We start from the raw sequence: 18735 nt of genomic DNA, 5'->3' as shown, positions 1-18735 counted from the left end.
TGTTATGCTGATGGGTGGGATGTAAATTGCCAACAGCCACTGGGGAGAAGTGTATGGTGTTTCCTGAAACATCTAGGAAACAAAGCAACAGAGCCTAGGGCACTTCCACTTATGGTCCTATAGCTTAGGGAAATTAAAATCAAAAAGACACAGCCACCCCAAAGTTTGGGATGGCTCTGTTTACAAGAACCTCATTTATGGTACAAGTTCAGTATTGCAGAAAGTGAAAACTGGATAAAGAAGTTGCGGTACTTACGTACAATGCAATATCACTCAGCAATGAAATCTATGTCATCAGGCCCGTAGCAGCATAATGAGTGGATTCATGTATGATGATTCTAACTGAAATAAGTCACACAGAAAAAGAACATCATAAGATATCACTAATACACGGAATGTAAACTTGGCTACACAGGAACTGAATTACAAAACAGAACAGGGTCTCAAATTTAGTAAACCAACTTATGCTTGCTTAAGGGGAAAGGTGAGTTGGGGTGCTGCATAAAACCAGAGATTGAAATGAGCACAGATAAAGTTCCTTAAGCCAAATATGGAATAGACAAGAGCTACTCCTTGCTCAACGAAATGGACTCAACACCCTATATTAAACGCCTAAGAATGTGCCTGACTAGTAAGTATCTTAAAACCTATGGATTGCTATGTCTCCAAAAGTCAATCAAGCGTGTGTACAGGGGCATAAACGCAGCAGTGATAGGATTGGAGAGGTACGGTGAGCAAATGAAGACCCTTTGAAGTCATATTGCATGGTACCCATTCCATGGGTCTCAACTCTCCAGGTATAAAGGATTCTTCCTTCAGCTCAAACATGCATGTGGAACCCAGAGTATGATCAACCGTGTGATCGGGAGATGTGTTCTAATATCTCTCAGTTTTCAACCCCTGGTACTCGGGTGCAACATTCCAGACGCTTTACTAACACTCTCCCGACTTGGAGACTCAGTGCCTTTAACCTCCTGTTTGGCCCAGCTTGCAATTTCCGCGGAAGATGAACAGGAATAGGGAGGACCAATGAGAGACTAGCTGGAGGTGTCTGGACGGGCAAATTTAACTCTCATTTCCCACCAGGAAGAGGAATTAACCAAAGGCTCAGCGTGCCATGCCGGAACCAGATTAGGGCCTAAAGCAATCCTGCGGTGTTGTCGCCTTCTCACAAGAAAGCGAGTTGAAGAAAGGAGCTCAGGGGCACTGTAATTCACAAACCTGCAGAGTTATAAATGACAGCTATCGTCCAAAAATATACTGAAGTAAGGCTGCCAAGAGGACTTGAAAGCGGGGCAAAATTGCATGAAACCGATTTCAGGAGGAAGACTGGAATTGCATTTAAAGCATAGGAAAAGAGGCAGAACGTCGACAATAATGCACTTGGCCAAAAAGGGCGTATGCGTTTTTTCCTGAATATATTCAGGAAAAAACGCATACGCACTTTTTGGCCAACCAAGCAAGCTTGCAAAGGAAATCTGCACTACAATGTAGTCTCACTTCCCCCCGGTCAAAAGGGCCATCTGAAAAAAGAGTAAAATCCAGAAAGGGAGGACAGACCATGGAGAACTGGGAGCCTTGTTATGCTGATGGGCGGGGTGTAAATTGCCAACAGCCATTGGGGAGAAGTGTATGGTGTTTCCTGAAACATCTAGGAAACAAAGCAACAGAGCCTAGGGCACTTCCACTTATGGTCCTATAGCTTAGGGAAATTAAAATCAAAAAGACACAGCCACCCCAAAGTTTGGGACGGCTCTGTTTACAAGAACCTCGTTTACGGTACACGTTCAATATCGCATAAAGTGAAAAATCGATAAAGAAGTTGTGGTACTTAAGTACAATGCAATATCACTCAGCAAAGAAATCTATGTCATCAGGCCTGTAGCAGCATAATGAGTGGATTCAGGTATGATGATTCTAACTGAAATAAGTCACACAGAAAAAGAAACATCATAAGATATCACTAATACACGGAATGTAAACTTGGCTACACAGGAACTGAATTACAAAACAGAACCGGGTCTCAAATTTAGAAAACCAACTTATGCTTGCTTAAGGGGAAAGGTGAGTTGGGGTGCTGCATAACCAGAGATTGAAATGAGCACAGATAAAGTTCCTTAAGCCAAATATGTAATAGACAAGAGCTACTCCTTGCTCAACGAAATGCACTCAACACCCCATATTAAACGCCTAAGAATGTACCTGACTAGTAAGTATCTTAAAACCTATGGATTGCTATGTCTCCAAAAGTCAATCAAGCGTGTGTACAGGGGCATAAACGCAGCATTGATAGGATTGGAGAGGTACGGTGAGCAAATGAAGACCCTTTGAAGTCATATTGCATGGTACCCATTCCACGGGTCTCAACTCTCCAGGTTTAAGGGATTCTTCCTTCAGCTCAAACATGCATGTGGAACCCACAGTATGATCAACCGTGTGATCAGGAGACGTGTTCTAATATGTCTAAGTTTTCAACCCCTGGTACTCGGGTGCAATATTCCAGACACTTTACTAACACTCTCCCGACTTGGAGAGTCAGTGCCTTTAACCTCCTGTTTGGCCAAGTTTGCAATTTCTGTGGAAGATGAACAGGAATAGGGAGGACCAATGAGAGACTAGCTGGAGGTGTCTGGACGGGCAAATTTAACTCTCATTTCCCACCAGGAAGAGGAATTAACCAAAGGCTCAGCGTGCCGTGCCGGAACCAGATTAGGGCCTGAAGCAATCCTGCGGTGTTGCGGCCAGCTCACAAGAAAGCGAGTTGAAGAAAGGTGCTCAGGGGCACTGTAATTCACAAACCTGCAGAGTTATAAATGACAGCTATCATCGAAAAATATACTGAAGTAAGGCTGCCAAGAGGACTTGAAAGCGGGGCAGAATTGCAGGAAACCGATTTCAAGAGGTAGACTGCAACTGCATTTAAAGAATACGAAAAGAGGCAGAACGTCGACAATGATGCACTTGGCCAAAAAGGGCGTATGCGTTTTTTCCTGAATATATTCAGGAAAAAACGCAAACGCACTTTTTGGCCAACCAAGCAAGCTTGCAAAGGAAGTCTGCACTACAATGAAGTCTCACTTCCCCCCGGTCAAAAGGGCCATCTGAAAAAAGTGTAAAATCCAGAAAGGCAGGACAGACCATGGAGAACTGGGAGCCTTGTTATGCTGATGGGCGGGATGTAAATTTCCAACAGCCACTTGGGAGAAGTGTATGGTGTTTCCTGAAACATCTAGGAAACAAAGCAACAGAGCCTAGGGCACTTCCACTTATGGTCCTATAGCTTAGGGAAATTAAAATCAAAAAGACACAACCACCCCAAAGTTTGGGATGGCTCTGTTTACAAGAACCTCATTTATGGTACAAGTTCAGTATTGCAGAAAGTGAAAACTGGATAAAGAAGTTGCGGTACTTACGTACAATGCAATATCACTCAGCAATGAAATGTATGTCATCAGGCCCGTAGCAGCATAATGAGTGGATTCACGTATGATGATTCTAACTGAAATAAGTCACACAGAAAAAGAACATCATAAGATATCACTAATACACGGAATGTAAACTTGGCTACACAGGAACTGAATTACAAAACAGAACAGGGTCTCAAATTTAGAAAACCAACTTATGCTTGCTTAAGGGGAAAGGTGAGTTGGGGTGCTGCATAAAACCAGAGACTGAAATGAGCACAGATAAAGTTCCTTAAGCCAAATATGGAATAGACAAGAGCTACTCCTTGCTCAACGAAATGGACTCAACACCCCATATTAAACGCCTAATAATATACCTGACTAGTAAGTATCTTAAACCCTATGGATTGCTATGTCTCTGAAAGAGAATCAAGCTTGTGTACAGGGGCATAAACGCAGCAGTGATAGGATTGGAGAGTTTCGGTGAGCAAATGAAGACCCTTTGAAGTCATATTGCATGGTACCCATTCCACGGGTCTCAACTCTCCAGGTTTAAGGGATTCTTCCTTCAGCTGAAACATGCATGTGGAACCCACAGTATGATCAACCATGTGATCAGGAGACGTGTTCTAATATGCCTCAGTTTTCAACCCTAGGTACTCGGGTGCAACATTCCAGATGCTTTACTAACACTCTCCCGTCTTGGAGACTCAGTGCCTTTAACCTCCTGTTTGGCCCAGCTTGCAATTTCCGCGGAAGATGAACAGGAATAGGGAGGACCAATGAGAGACTAGCTGGAGGTGTCTGGACGGGCAAATTTAACTCTCATTTCCCATCAGGAAGAGGAATTAACCAAAGGCTCAGCGTGCCATGCCGGAACCAGGTTAGGGCCTGAAGCAATCATGCGGTGTTGCGGCCAGCTCACAAGAAAGCGAGTTGAAGAAAGGAGCTCAGGGGCACTGTAATTCACAAACCTGCAGAGTTATAAATGACAGCTATCGTCCAAAAATATACTGAAGTAAGGCTGCGAAGAGGACTTGAAAGCGGGGCAAAATTGCATGAAACCGATTTCAGGAGGAAGACTGGAATTGCATTTCAAGCATAGGAAAAGAGGCAGAATGTCGACAATAATGCATTTGGCCAAAAAGTGCGTATGCGTTTTTTCCTGAATATATTCAGGAAAAAACGCATACGCACTGTTTGGCCAACCAAGCAAGCTTGCAAAGGAAATCTGCACTACAATGTAGTCTCACTTCCCCCCGGTCAAAAGGGGCATCTGAAAAAAGAGTAAAATCCAGAAAGGGAGGACAGACCATGGAGAACTGGGAGCCTTGTTATGCTGATGGGCGGGATGTAAATTGCCAACAGCCATTGGGGAGAAGTGTATGGTGTTTCCTGAAACATCTAGGAAACAAAGCAACAGAGCCTAGGGCACTTCCACATATGGTCCTATAGCTTAGGGAAATTAAAATAAAAAAGACACAGCCACCCCAAAGTTTGGGACGGCTCTGTTTACAAGAACCTCGTTTACGGTACACGTTCAATATCGCAGAAAGTGAAAAATCGATAAAGAAGTTGTGGTACTTACGTACAATGCAATATCACTCAGCAAAGAAATCTATGTCATCAGGCCTGTAGCAGAATAATGAGTGGATTCAGGTATGATGATTCTAACTGAAATAAGTCACACAGAAAAAGAAACATCATAAGATATCACTAATACACGGAATGTAAACTTGGCTACACAGGAACTGAATTCCAAAACAGAACAGGGTCTCAAATTTAGAAAACCAACTTATGCTTGCTTAAGGGGAAAGGTGAGTTGGGGTGCTGCATAACCAGAGATTGAAATGAGCACAGATAAAGTTCCTTAAGCTAAATATGTAATAGACAAGAGCTACTCCTTGCTCAACGAAATGGACTCAACACCCCATATTAAACGCCTAAGAATGTACCTGACTAGTAAGTATCTTAAAACCTATGGATTGCTATGTCTCCAAAAGTCAATCAAGTGTGTGTACAGGGGCATAAACGCAGCAGTGATAGGATTGGAGAGTTTCGGTGAGCAAATGAAGACCCTTTGAAGTCATATTGCATGGTACCCATTCCACGGGTCTCAACTCTCCAGGTTTAAGGGATTCTTCCTTCAGCTCAAACATGCATGTGGAACCCACAGTATGATCAACCGTGTGATCAGGAGACGTGTTCTAATATGTCTCAGTTTTCAACCCCTGGTACTCGGGTGCAATATTCCAGACACTTTACTAACACTCTCCCGACTTGGAGAGTCAGTGCCTTTAACCTCCTGTTTGGCCAAGTTTGCAATTTCTGCGGAAGATGAACAGGAATAGGGAGGACCAATGAGAGACTAGCTGTAGGTGTCTGGACGGGCAAATTTAACTCTCATTTCCCACCAGGAAGAGGAATTAACCAAAGGCTCAGCGTGCCGTGCCGGAACCAGATTAGGGCCTGAAGCAATCCGGCAGTGTTGCGGCCAGCTCACAAGAAAGCGAGTTGAAGAAAGGTGCTCAGGGGCACTGTAATTCACAAACCTGCAGAGTTATAAATGACAGCTATCATCAAAAAATATACTGAAGTAAGGCTGCCAAGAGGACTTGAAAGCGGGGCAGAATTGCAGGAAACCGATTTCAGGAGGTAGACTGGAATTGCATTGAAAGCATAGGAAAAGAGGCAGAACGTCCACAATGATGCACTTGGCCAAAAAGGGCGTATGCGTTTTTTCCTGAATATATTCAGGAAAAAACGCATACGCACTTTTTGGCCAACCAAGCAAGCTTGCAAAGGAAATCTGCACTACAATGAAGTCTCACTTTCCCCCGGTCAAAAGGGCCATGTGAAAAAAGTGTAAAATCCTGAAAGGCAGGACAGGCCATGGAGAACTGGGAGCCTTGTTATGCTGATGGGCGGGATGTAAAATACCAACAGCCACTCAGGAGAAGTGTATGGTGTGTCCTGAAACATCTAAAAACAAAGCAACAGAGCCTAGGGCACTTCCACTTATGGTCCTATAGCTTAGGGAAATTAAAATCAAAAAGACACAGCCACCCCAAAGTTTGGGACGGCTCTGTTTACTAGAACCTCGTATACGGTACAAGTTCAATATCGCAGAAAGTGAAAAATGGACAAAGAAGTTGTGGTACTTACGTACAATGGAATATCGCTCAGCAATGAAATCTATGTCATCAGGCCCGTAGCAGCATAATGAATGGATTCAGCTATGATGATTTCAACTGAAATAAGTCAAACAGAAAAAGAAACATCATAAGATATCACTAATACACGGAATGTAAACTTGGCTACACAGGAACTGAATTACAAAACAGAACAGGGTCTCAAATATAGAAAACCAACTTATGCTTGCTTAAGGGGAAAGGTGAGTTGGGGTGCTGCATAAAACCAGAGATTGAAATGAGCACAGATAAATTTCCTTAAGCCAAATATGAAATAGACAAGAGCTACACCTTGCTCAACGAGATGGACTCAACACCCCATATTAAACGCCTAAGAATGTACCTGACTAGTAAGTATCTTAAAAACTATGGATTGCTATGTCTCCAAAAGAGAATCAAGCGTGTGTACAGGGGCATAAACGCAGCAGTGATAGGATTGGAGAGGTTCGGTGAGCAAATGAAGACCCTTTGAAGTCATATTGCATGGTACCCATTCCACGGGTCTCAACTCTCCAGGTTTAAGGGATTCTTCCTTCAGCTAAAACATGCATGTTGAACCCAGAGTATGATCAACCGTGTGATCGGGAGACGTGTTCCAATATGTCTCAGTTTTCGTCCCCTGGTACTCGGGTGCAACATTCCAGATGCTTTACTAACACTCTCCCGACTTGGAGAGTCAGTGCCTTTAACCTCCTGTTTGGTCCAGTTTGCAATTTCTGCGGAAGATGAACAGGAATAGGGAGGACCAATGAGAGACTAGCTGGAGGTGTCTGGACGGGCAAATTTAACTCTCATTTCCAACCAGGAAGAGGAATTAACCAAAGGCTCAGCGTGCCGTGCCGGAGCCAGATTAGGGCCTGAAGCAATCCTGCGGTGTTGCGGCCAGCTCACAAGAAAGCGAGTTGAAGAAAGGAGCTCAGGGGCACTGTAATTCACAAACCTGCAGAGTTATAAATGACAGCTATCGTCCAAAAATATACTGAAGTAAGCCTGCCAAGAGGACTTGAAAGTGGGGCAGAATTGCAGGAAACCGATTTCAGGAGGTAGACTGGAATTGCACTGAAAGCATAGGAAAAGAGGCAGAACGTCGACAATGATGCACTTGGCCAAAAAGGGCGTATGCGTTTTTTCCTGAATATATTCAGGGAAAAATACATACGCCCTTTTTGGCCAACCAAGCAAGCTTACAAAGGAAATCTGCACTACAATGAAGTCTCACTTCCCCCCGGTCAAAAGGGCCATCTGAAAAAAGTGTAAAATCCAGAAAGGCAGGACAGGCCATGGAGAACTAGGAACCTTGTTATGCTGAAGGGCGGGATGTAAATTGCCAACAGCCACTCGGGAGAAGTGTATGGTGTTTCCTGAAACATCTAAAAAACAAAGCAACAGAGCCTAGGGCACTTCCACTTATGGTCCTATAGCTTAGGGAAATTAAAATCAAAAAGACACAGCTACCCCAAAGTTTGGGACGGCTCTGTTTACAAGAACTTCGTTTACGGTACAAGTTTAATATTGCAGAAAGTGAAAAATGGATAAAGAAGTTGTGGTACTTACGTACAATGCAATATCACTCAGCAATGACATCTATCTCATCAGGCCCATAACAGCATAATGAGTGGATACAGGTATGATGATTCTAACTGAAATAAGTCACACAGAAAAAGAAACATCATAAGATATCACTAATACACGGAATGTAAACTTGGTTACAGAGGAACTGAATTACAAAACAGAACAGGGTCTCAAATTTAGAAAACCAACTTATGCTTGCTTAAGGGGAAAGGTGAGTTGGGGTGCTGCATAAAACCAGAGATTGAAATGAGCACAGATAATGTTCCTTAAGCCAAATATGCAATAGTCAAGAGCTACTCCTTGCTGAACGAAATGGACTCAACACCCCATATTAAACGCCTAAGTATGTACCTGACTAGTAAGTATCTTAAAACCTATGGATTGCTATGTCTCCGAAAGAGAATCAAGCGTGTGTACAGGGGCATAAACGCAGCAGTGATAGGATTGGAGAGGTTCGGTGAGCAAATGAAGACCCTTTGAAGTCATATTGCATGGTACCCATTCCACGGGTCTCAACTCTCCAGGTTTAAGGGATTCTTCCTTCAGCTAAAACATGCATGTGGAACCCAGAGTATGATCAACCTTCTGATTGGGAGAAGTGTTAAAACATGTCTCAGTTCTCATCCCCTGGTACTCGGGTGCATCATTCCAGACTCTTTAGGGAGAACCAATCAGAAACTAGCTGGAGGTGTCTGGACGGGCAAATTTAACTCTCATTTCCCACCAGGAAGAGGAATTAACCAAAGGCTCAGCGTGCCATGCCGGAACCAGATTAGGGCCTGAAGCAATCCTGCGGTGTTGTGGCCTTCTCACAAGAAAGCGAGTTGAAGAAAGGAGCTCAGGGGCACTGTAATTCACAAACCTGCAGAGTTATAAATGACAGCTATCGTCCAAAAATATACTGAAGTAACGCTGCCAAGAGGACTTGAAAGCGGGGCAAAATTGCATGAAACCGATTTCAGGAGGAAGACTGGAATTGCATTTAAAGCATAGGAAAAGAGGCAGAACGTCGACAATAATGCACTTGGCCAAAAAGGGCGTATGCGTTTTTTCCTGAATATATTCAGGAAAAAACGCATACGCCCTTTTTGGCCAACCAAGCAAGCTTGCAAAGGAAATCTGCACTACAATGAAGTCTCACTTCCCCCCGGTCAAAAGGGCCATCTGAAAAAAGTGTAAAATCCAGAAAGGGAGGACAGACCATGGAGAACTGGGAGCCTTGTTATGCTGATGGGCGGGATGTAAATTGCCAACAGCCATTGGGGAGAAGTGTATGGTGTCTCCTGAAACATCTAGGAAACAAAGCAACAGAGCCTAGGGCACTTCCACTTATGGTCCTATAGCTTAGGGAAATTAAAATCAAAAAGACACAGCCACCCCAAAGTTTGGGACGGCTCTGTTTACAAGAACCTCGTTTACGGTACACGTTCAATATCGCAGAAAGTGAAAAATCGATAAAGCAGTTGTGGTACTTACATACAATGCAATATCACTCAGCAAAGAAATCTATGTCATCAGGCCTGTAGCAGCATAATGAGTGGATTCAGGTATGATGATTCTAACTGAAATAAGTCACACAGAAAAAGAAACATCATAAGATATCACTAATACACGGAATGTAAACTTGGCTACACAGGAACTGAATTACAAAACAGAACCGGGTCTCAAATTTAGAAAACCAACTTATGCTTGCTTAAGGGGAAAGGTGAGTTGGGGTGCTGCATAAAACCAGAGATTGAAATGAGCACAGATAAATTTCCTTAAGCCAAATATGGAATATACAAGAGCTACTCCTTGCTCAACGAAATGGACTCAACACCCTATATTAAACGCCTAAGAATGTGCCTGACTAGTAAGTAACTTAAAACCTATGGATTGCTATGTCTCCAAAAGTCAATCAAGCGTGTGTACAGGGGCATAAACGCAGCAGTGATAGGATTGGAGAGGTACGGTGAGCAAATGAAGACCCTTTGAAGTCATATTGCATGGTACCCATTCCACGGGTCTCAACTCTCCAGGTTTAAAGGATTCTTCCTTCAGCTCAAACATGCATGTGGAACCCAGAGTATGATCAACCGTGTGATCGGGAGACGTGTTCTAATATCTCTCAGTTTTCAACCCCTGGTACTCGGGTGCAATATTCCAGACACTTTACTAACACTCTCCCGACTTGGAGAGTCAGTGCCTTTAACCTCCTGTTTGGCCAAGTTTGCAATTTCTGTGGAAGATGAACAGGAATAGGGAAGACCAATGAGAGACTAGCTGGAGGTGTCTGGACGGGCAAATTTAACTCTCATTTCCCACCAGGAAGAGGAATTAACCAAAGGCTCAGCGTGCCGTGCCGGAACCAGATTAGGGCCTGAAGCAATCCTGCGGTGTTGCGGCCAGCTCACAAGAAAGCGAGTTGAAGAAAGGTGCTCAGGGGCACTGTAATTCACAAACCTGCAGAGTTATAAATGACAGCTATCATCGAAAAATATACTGAAGTAAGGCTGCCAAGAGGACTTGAAAGCGGGGCAGAATTGCAGGAAACCGATTTCAAGAGGTAGACTGCAACTGCATTTAAAGAATACGAAAAGAGGCAGAACGTCGACAATGATGCACTTGGCCAAAAAGGGCGTATGCGTTTTTTCCTGAATATATTCAGGAAAAAACGCAAACGCACTTTTTGGCCAACCAAGCAAGCTTGCAAAGGAAGTCTGCACTACAATGAAGTCTCACTTCCCCCCGGTCAAAAGGGCCATCTGAAAAAAGTGTAAAATCCAGAAAGGCAGGACAGACCATGGAGAACTGGGAGCCTTGTTATGCTGATGGGCGGGATGTAAATTTCCAACAGCCACTTGGGAGAAGTGTATGGTGTTTCCTGAAACATCTAGGAAACAAAGCAACAGAGCCTAGGGCACTTCCACTTATGGTCCTATAGCTTAGGGAAATTAAAATCAAAAAGACACAGCCACCCCAAAGTTTGGGATGGCTCTGTTTACAAGAACCTCATTTATGGTACAAGTTCAGTATTGCAGAAAGTGAAAACTGGATAAAGAAGTTGCGGTACTTACGTACAATGCAATATCACTCAGCAATGAAATCTATGTCATCAGGCCCGTAGCAGCATAATGAGTGGATTCACGTATGATGATTCTAACTGAAATAAGTCACACAGAAAAAGAACATCATAAGATATCACTAATACACGGAATGTAAACTTGGCTACACAGGAACTGAATTACAAAACAGAACAGGGTCTCAAATTTAGAAAACCAACTTATGCTTGCTTAAGGGGAAAGGTGAGTTGGGGTGCTGCATAAAACCAGAGACTGAAATGAGCACAGATAAAGTTCCTTAAGCCAAATATGGAATAGACAAGAGCTACTCCTTGCTCAACGAAATGGACTCAACACCCCATATTAAACGCCTAATAATATACCTGACTAGTAAGTATCTTAAACCCTATGGATTGCTATGTCTCTGAAAGAGAATCAAGCTTGTGTACAGGGGCATAAACGCAGCAGTGATAGGATTGGAGAGTTTCGGTGAGCAAATGAAGACCCTTTGAAGTCATATTGCATGGTACCCATTCCACGGGTCTTAACTCTCCAGGTTTAAGGGATTCTTCCTTCAGCTGAAACATGCATGTGGAACCCACAGTATGATCAACCATGTGATCAGGAGACGTGTTCTAATATGCCTCAGTTTTCAACCCTAGGTACTCGGGTGCAACATTCCAGATGCTTTACTAACACTCTCCCGTCTTGGAGACTCAGTGCCTTTAACCTCCTGTTTGGCCCAGCTTGCAATTTCCGCGGAAGATGAACAGGAATAGGGAGGACCAATGAGAGACTAGCTGGAGGTGTCTGGACGGGCAAATTTAACTCTCATTTCCCATCAGGAAGAGGAATTAACCAAAGGCTCAGCGTGCCATGCCGGAACCAGGTTAGGGCCTGAAGCAATCATGCGGTGTTGCGGCCAGCTCACAAGAAAGCGAGTTGAAGAAAGGAGCTCAGGGGCACTGTAATTCACAAACCTGCAGAGTTATAAATGACAGCTATCGTCCAAAAATATACTGAAGTAAGGCTGCGAAGAGGACTTGAAAGCGGGGCAAAATTGCATGAAACCGATTTCAGGAGGAAGACTGGAATTGCATTTCAAGCATAGGAAAAGAGGCAGAATGTCGACAATAATGCACTTGGCCAAAAAGGGCGTATGCGTTTTTTCCTGAATATATTCAGGAAAAAACGCATACGCACTGTTTGGCCAACCAAGCAAGCTTGCAAAGGAAATCTGCACTACAATGTAGTCTCACTTCCCCCCGGTCAAAAGGGCCATCTGAAAAAAGAGTAAAATCCAGAAAGGGAGGACAGACCATGGAGAACTGGGAGCCTTGTTATGCTGATGGGCGGGATGTAAATTGCCAACAGCCATTGGGGAGAAGTGTATGGTGTTTCCTGAAACATCTAGGAAACAAAGCAACAGAGCCTAGGGCACTTCCACATATGGTCCTATAGCTTAGGGAAATTAAAATAAAAAAGACACAGCCACCCCAAAGTTTGGGACGGCTCTGTTTACAAGAACCTCATTTACGGTACACGTTCAATATCGCAGAAAGTGAAAAATCGATAAAGAAGTTGTGGTACTTACGTACAATGCAATATCACTCAGCAAAGAAATCTATGTCATCAGGCCTGTAGCAGCATAATGAGTGGATTCAGGTATGATGCTTCTAACTGAAATAAGTCACACAGAAAAAGAAACATCATAAGATATCACTAATACACGGAATGTAAACTTGGCTACACAGGAACTGAATTCCAAAACAGAACAGGGTCTCAAATTTAGAAAACCAACTTATGCTTGCTTAAGGGGAAAGGTGAGTTGGGGTGCTGCATAACCAGAGATTGAAATGAGCACAGATAAAGTTCCTTAAGCTAAATATGTAATAGACAAGAGCTACTCCTTGCTCAACGAAATGGACTCAACACCCCATATTAAACGCCTAAGAATGTACCTGACTAGTAAGTATCTTAAAACCTATGGATTGCTATGTCTCCAAAAGTCAATCAAGTGTGTGTACAGGGGCATAAACGCAGCAGTGATAGGATTGGAGAGTTTCGGTGAGCAAATGAAGACCCTTTGAAGTCATATTGCATGGTACCCATTCCACGGGTCTCAACTCTCCAGGTTTAAGGGATTCTTCCTTCAGCTCAAACATGCATGTGGAACCCACAGTATGATCAACCGTGTGATCAGGAGACGTGTTCTAATATGTCTCAGTTTTCAACCCCTGGTACTCGGGTGCAATATTCCAGACACTTTACTAACACTCTCCCGACTTGGAGAGTCAGTGCCTTTAACCTCCTGTTTGGCCAAGTTTGCAATTTCTGCGGAAGATGAACAGGAATAGGGAGGACCAATGAGAGACTAGCTGTAGGTGTCTGGACGGGCAAATTTAACTCTCATTTCCCACCAGGAAGAGGAATTAACCAAAGGCTCAGCGTGCCGTGCCGGAACCAGATTAGGGCCTGAAGCAATCCGGCGGTGTTGCGGCCAGCTCACAAGAAAGCGAGTTGAAGAAAGGTGCTCAGGGGCACTGTAATTCACAAACCTGCAGAGTTATAAATGACAGCTATCATCGAAAAATATACTGAAGTAAGGCTGCCAAGAGGACTTGAAAGCGGGGCAGAATTGCAGGAAACCGATTTCAGGAGGTAGACTGGAATTGCATTGAAAGCATAGGAAAAGAGGCAGAACGTCCACAATGATGCACTTGGCCAAAAAGGGCGTATGCGTTTTTTCCTGAATATATTCAGGAAAAAACGCATACGCACTTTTTGGCCAACCAAGCAAGCTTGCAAAGGAAATCTGCACTACAATGAAGTCTCACTTTCCCCCGGTCAAAAGGGCCATGTGAAAAAAGTGTAAAATCCTGAAAGGCAGGACAAGCCATGGAGAACTGGGAGCCTTGTTATGCTGATGGGCGGGATGTAAAATGCCAACAGCCACTCAGGAGAAGTGTATGGTGTGTCCTGAAACATCTAAAAACAAAGCAACAGAGCCTAGGGCACTTCCACTTATGGTCCTATAGCTTAGGGAAATTAAAATCCAAAAGACACAGCCACCCCAAAGTTTGGGACGGCTCTGTTTACTAGAACCTCGTATACGGTACAAGTTCAATATCGCAGAAAGTGAAAAATGGACAAAGAAGTTGTGGTACTTACGTACAATGGAATATCGCTCAGCAATGAAATCTATGTCATCAGGCCCGTAGCAGCATAATGAATGGATTCAGCTATGATGATTTCAACTGAAATAAGTCAAACAGAAAAAGAAACATCATAAGATATCACTAATACACGGAATGTAAACTTGGCTACACAGGAACTGTATTACAAAACAGAACAGGGTCTCAAATGTAGAAAACCAACTTATGCTTGCTTAAGGGGAAAGGTGAGTTGGGGTGCTGCACAAAACCAGAGATTGAAATGAGCACAGATAAATTTCCTTAAGCCAAATATGAAATAGACAAGAGCTACACCTTGCTCAACGAGATGGACTCAACACCCCATATTAAACGCCTAAGAATGTACCTGACTAGTAAGTATCTTAAAAACTATGGATTGCTATGTCTCCAAAAGAGAATCAAGCGTGTGTACAGGGGCATAAACGCAGCAGTGATAGGATTGGAGAGGTTCGGTGAGCAAATGAAGACCCTTTGAAGTCATATTGCATGGTACCCATTCCACGGGTCTCAACTCTCCAGGTTTAAGGGATTCTTCCTTCAGCTAAAACATGCATGTTGAACCCAGAGTATGATCAACCGTGTGATCGGGAGACGTGTTCCAATATGTCTCAGTTTTCGTCCCCTGGTACTCGGGTGCAACATTCCAGATGCTTTACTAACACTCTCCCGACTTGGAGAGTCAGTGCCTTTAACCTCCTGTTTGGTCCAGTTTGCAATTTCTGCGGAAGATGAACAGGAATAGGGAGGACCAATGAGAGACTAGCTGGAGGTGTCTGGACGGGCAAATTTAACTCTCATTTCCAACCAGGAAGAGGAATTAACCAAAGGCTCAGCGTGCCGTGCCGGAGCCAGATTAGGGCCTGAAGCAATCCTGCGGTGTTGCGGCCAGCTCACAAGAAAGCGAGTTGAAGAAAGGAGCTCAGGGGCACTGTAATTCACAAACCTGCAGAGTTATAAATGACAGTTATCGTCCAAAAATATACTGAAGTAAGCCTGCCAAGAGGACTTGAAAGTGGGGCAGAATTGCAGGAAACCGATTTCAGGAGGTAGACTGGAATTGCACTGAAAGCATAGGAAAAGAGGCAGAACGTCGACAATGATGCACTTGGCCAAAAAGGGCGTATGCGTTTTTTCCTGAATATATTCAGGAAAAAACGCATACGCCCTTTTTGGCCAACCAAGCAATCTTGCAAAGGAAATCTGCACTAAAATGAAGTCCCACTTCCCCCCGGTCAAAAGGGCCATCTGAAAAAAGTGTAAAATCCAGAAGGGCAGGACAGGCCGTGGAGAACTGGGAGCCTTGTTATGCTGATGGGCGGGATGTAAATTGCCAACAGCCACTGGGGAGAAGTGTATGGTGTTTCCTGAAACATCTAAAAAACAAAGCAACAGAGCCTAGGGCACTTCCACTTATGGTCCTATAGCTTAGGGAAATTAAAATCAAAAAGACACAGCCACCCCAAAGTTTGGGACAGCTCTGTTTACAAGAACCTCGTTTACGGTACAAGTTCAATATCGCAGAAAGTGAAAAATGGATAAAGAAGTTGTGGTACTTATGTACAATGCAATATCACTCAGCAATGAAATCTATGTCCTCAGGCCCGTAGCAGAATAATGAGTGTATTCAGGTATGATGATTCTAACTGAAATAAGTCACACAGAAAAAGAAACATCATAAGATATCACTAATACACGGAATGTAAACTTGGCTACACAGGAAGTGGATTACAAAACAGAACAGGGTCTCAATTTAGAAAACCAACTTATGCTTGCTTAAGGGGAAACGTGAGTTGGGGTGCTGCATAAAACCAGAGATTGAAATGAGCACAGATAAAGTTCCTTAAGCCAAATATGTAATAGACAAGAGCTACTCCTTGCTCAACGAAATGGACTCAACACCCCATATCAAACGCCTAAGAATGTACCTGACTAGTAAGTATCTTAAAACCTATGCATTTCTATGTCTCTGAAAGAGAATCAAGCATGTGTACAGGGGCATAAAAGCAGCAGTGATAGGATTGGAGAGGTTCGGTGAGCAAATGAAGACCCTTTGAAGTCATATTGCATGGTACCCATTCCAAGGGTCTCAACTCTCCAGGTTTAAGGGATTCTTCCTTCAGCTCAAACATGCATGTGGAACCCAGAGTATGATCAACCGTGTGATCGGGAGACGTGTTCCAATATGTCTCAGTTCTCGTCCCCTGGTACTTGGGTGCAACATTCCAGACGCTTTACCAACACTCTCCCGACTTGGAGAGTCAGTGCCTTTAACCTCCTGTTTGGCCCAGTTTGCAATTTCTGCGGAAGATGAACAGGAATAGGGAGAACCAATGAGAGACTAGCTGGAGGTGTCTGGACGGGCAAATTTAACTCTCATTTCCCACCAGGAAGAGGAATTAACCAAAGGCTCAGCGTGCCGTGCCGGAACCAGATTAGGGCCTGAAGCAATCCTGCGGTGTTGCGGCCAGCTCACAAGAAAGCGAGTTGAAGAAAGGAGCTCAGGGGCACTGTAATTCACAAACCTGCAGAGTTATAAATGACAGCTATCGTCCAAAAATATACTGAAGTAAGGCTGCCAAGAGGACTTGAAAGGGGGGCAGAATTGCACGAAACCGACTTCAGGAGGTAGACTGGAATTGCATTTAATGCATAGGAAAAGAGGCAGAACGTCGACAATGATGCACTTGGCCATAAAGGGCGTATGCGTTTTTTCCTGAATATATTCAGGAAAAAACGCATACACCCTTTTTGGCCAACCAAGCAAGCTTGCAAAGGAAATCTGCACTAAAATGAAGTCTCACTTCCCCCCGGTCAAAAGGGCCATCTGAAAAAAGTTTAAAATCCAGAAGGGCAGGACAGGCCATGGAGAACTGGGAGCCTTGTTATGCTGAAGGGCGGGATGTAAATTGCCAACAGCCACTCGGGAGAAGTGTATGGTGTTTCCTGAAACATCTAAAAAACAAAGCAACAGAGCCTAGGGCACTTCCACTTATGGTCCTATAGCTTAGGGAAATTAAAATCAAAAAGACACAGCCACCCCAAAGTTTGGGACAGCTCTGTTTACAAGAACCTCGTTTACGGTACAAGTTCAATATCGCAGAAAGTGAAAAATGGATAAAGAAGTTGTGGTACTTACGTACAATGCAATATCACTCAGCAATGAAATCTATGTCATCAGGCCTGTAGCAGAATAATGAGTGTATTCAGGTATGATGATTCTAACTGAAATAAGTCACACAGAAAAAGAAACATCATAAGATATCACTAATACACCGAATGTAAACTTGGCTACACAGGAAGTAGATTACAAAACAGAACAGGGTCTCAATTTAGAAAACCAACTTATGCTTGCTTAAGGGGAAACGTGAGTTGGGGTGCTGCATAAAACGAGATTGAAATGAGCACAGATAAAGTTCCTTAAGCCAAATATGTAATAGACAAGAGCTACTCCTTGCTCAACGAAATGGACTCAACACCCCATATCAAACGCCTAAGAATGTACCTGACTAGTAAGTATCTTAAAACCTATGGATTTCTATGTCTCTGAAAGAGAATCAAGCATGTGTACAGGGGCATAAAAGCAGCAGTGATAGGATTGGAGAGGTTCGGTGAGCAAATGAAGACCCTTTGAAGTCATATTGCATGGTACCCATTCCAAGGGTCTCAACTCTCCATGTTTAAGGGATTCTTCCTTCAGCTAAATCATGCATGTGGAACCCAGAGTATGATCAACCGTGTGATCGGGAGATGTGTTCAAATATGTCTCAGTTTTTGACCACTGGTAGTCGGGTGCAACATTCCAGACGCTTTACCAACACTCTCCCGACTTGGAGAGTCAGTGCCTTTAACCTCCTGTTTGGCCCAGTTTGCAATTTCTGCGGAAGATGAACAGGAATAGGGAGAACCAATGAGAGACTAGCTGGAGGTGTCTGGACGGGCAAATTTAACTCTCATTTCCCACCAGGAAGAGGAATTAACCAAAGGCTCAGCGAGCCGTGCCGGAACAAGATTAGGGCCTGAAGCAATCCTGCGGTGTTGCGGCCAGCTCACAAGAAAGCGAGTTGAAGAAAGGAGCTCAGGGTCACTGTAATTCAGAAACCTGCAGAGTTATAAATGACAGCTATCGTCCAAAAATATACTGAAGGAAGGCTGCCAAGAGGACTTGAAAGCAGGGCAGAATTGCAGGAAACCGATTTCAGGAGGTAGACTGGAACTGCATTTAAAGCATAAGAAAAGAGGCAGAACGTGGAAAATGATGCACTTGGCCAAAAAGGGCGTATGCGTTTTTTCCTGAATATATTCAGGAAAAAACGCATACGCCCTTTTTGGCCAA

The 18735-nt window shown here is 43.7% G+C and overlaps 1 long non-coding RNA gene across 2 annotated transcripts in view; it reads right to left on the bottom strand.

The window, feature by feature from the left end:
- Positions 1 to 272: 272 nt before the first annotated feature.
- The window catches only part of LOC125963199 (uncharacterized), a 657652-nt gene continuing 639189 nt past the window's right edge, over positions 273 to 18735 (bottom strand). For both annotated transcript variants that reach the window (XR_007475022.1, XR_007475024.1), the window contains one exon: positions 273 to 342. This is a non-coding gene — a long non-coding RNA (uncharacterized LOC125963199). The remainder of the gene's footprint in view (positions 343 to 18735) is intronic.

This window comes from Orcinus orca, unplaced genomic scaffold (genome assembly GCF_937001465.1).
Source record: "Orcinus orca unplaced genomic scaffold, mOrcOrc1.1 scaffold_73, whole genome shotgun sequence".
Classification (NCBI taxonomy): Eukaryota; Metazoa; Chordata; class Mammalia; order Artiodactyla; family Delphinidae; genus Orcinus; species Orcinus orca.
Note: the sequence above shows the minus strand (reverse complement) of the source record. Positions and strands in the feature narration are given on the sequence as shown.